Here is a 2136-nt window from a genome sequence, read left to right on the forward strand (position 1 = left end):
AAGAAAGGCTTTCTTTTGAACTGGAAGAAGGAAGAGAATTTCTTTGAGGGTCTTCAGAGGGCCTCTGAGACTTCTCAGGGAAATTTGCTCTCTCTTCCTATATGGAGGCAGGTACTAAATTTATTAGGCTTACTTGGTATGTTAAATTACATGGGAAGCATTGTCAAATAAATGATGATAAACCTTCTTAGGCGGTATTATATGGATAAATGTTATTGATGTAAATGGTTTAAACTTATATAACATTCCCAAAATTCTGATCTTTCCTGGTTGTCAGCCATAATTCTAGTTATTATCTTGAAATGTTGTATGTCACAGAAGTAACAAAGTTTGTTAACTGCCGTTTTGAATCTTTTGTCACTTGGAGATAGTTTCTGTTTTACTCTGATGCCTTTTGCTTTTGCAAATATGTTTTGTCTTCAGAGAGATTTATGGAAAGGATCCCAACACTTACTCTAGAATATAGGCTACTGATAAACTTTCAGATTATAAAACTGAACTGGGTAAGAAATTAAAGAACTCAGAGAAACTGACGACCTCATAAAACTGCCAACAGAAGATGAAGATCAAGAATCTATTACACAGAGCTGAATGAACTGATGACAATGATTATAATTTATATGGCTTCTCATTTGAGATATTGCTGATTATTTTTTATGTTCTGTTTTGTTACCAGATTTAAGAAAGTCTTTTTCTCTTTTTCTCTCATTCTAACTATGCCTTATATCAACTTGATAAATTATGCTTTGTAAGCAGATTTGAAACATTTATTTATTTTTCTCCCTACCTGATCCCCCCAGGATTTGGAAACTCTTAGTGAGTGAGTATTGTTTTTATGTCAATATAGGTATTTGCATAAGTTCAATAAACATCTATTTGCCTTGTAACAGGACACAATTGGAAACATTGGTTATATTACCAAATGCTTGACTGGAATGACATATTTGAGAGAAACATACAGACTCAGATATGACAAGACAGCTTTTGAGGAATAAAGGTTGACTTTCTGGAATAAAGCCTCTTGGAAATATTGGCCTGGTACCTTGTTTCCAGGGATTCCAGCAATCTTGCCTGGTAAGTCACGAAGTTCAGTTATCTGGCAGGTGGCTGGAACCTTGAAATATTTTGGGGGACCTCAAGAAGAAAAGAGAGGAATCCACCCAAATCTGTAGATATTGCAAGTGAAATCTGATGGCAAGTCCTTGGCTTGGCTTTCCTGGGCCTGAGAGGCCTTTAAAGGTCAATCTAAGATTCCTCATAAAAAGTTCCACAAAGCAGATTTAAAAGAGCATAATTGATCAAAGGCTATTCTTGCTATACTTATGTAAATAGTTAGGCCAAGTTTATTGAAATTAAACATTTTGCAAAGCAATTAGTTTTAATTTGGCTATCTTTTATAAAAATGAGGGTGATTTTAGAGGGAAAAATTATGTTTCAATAAAAACTATGATACATGTTCACAGATATTAGGTTCTAGTTCTGATAATTGTGTTTGAGGATTTTATTTTATATTTGTTAACTGGTTTGGATCCTGCATTCTTCTAGTCTCTTGAAATATCTGGCTACCAATCTCCAAACTAATGTTTTCAATTTTTTCCCATCATTCTCATTTGGAATCATTGAGAATTGAACCTGCCCTTTTTCCCGAAGCCTCGCAAACTGACACTGGACAATGTGTCTGTTGCTGTGTAAGCCACTCAGAAAGATACCTGAACACCTGATGACATCATCAGAGACATTTCAAACTGCAAAAGATGCTTCAACTCTAACATCTAGAAATCTTTTTGACTGGCTGTGGCCATGGTTCAAAAAGGTTTATAATTTGTTGGTTTATAATTTGCTCCCACCACTAACCTTGTTTTCCTTTTTGTCTTTCTAGAAATACATATTAAATACCTGCTTACTTGCTTACACAACATACGCCTAATTTTGGGAGCCCACCTGCACCACGTCTTACTAAGAGACTGACTCAATGAGATGGAACAACCTATGCCCCTCATCAACAGAATATCCCTCAAGATTGAGGATGAACAACAAAAGGGGGAACTGATACCAGCTCAACACAAAGTTGACATAAGGGAATCCATATTAGAAAATAAACCATACTGTCACTTTGAATGACCTCTGATTAACTAA

The 2136-nt window shown here is 35.3% G+C and overlaps 1 long non-coding RNA gene across 1 annotated transcript; it reads left to right on the top strand.

Moving 5' to 3' along the window:
* Positions 1–888: 888 nt before the first annotated feature.
* On the top strand, positions 889–2136 carry LOC106782138 (uncharacterized). The gene is made up of 2 exons (XR_001378984.3): positions 889–1074; positions 1880–2136. It is a non-coding gene; the product is annotated as an uncharacterized lncRNA (long non-coding RNA).

Source organism: Equus caballus, chromosome 1, assembly GCF_041296265.1.
Source record: "Equus caballus isolate H_3958 breed thoroughbred chromosome 1, TB-T2T, whole genome shotgun sequence".
NCBI classification, from domain to species: Eukaryota; Metazoa; Chordata; class Mammalia; order Perissodactyla; family Equidae; genus Equus; species Equus caballus.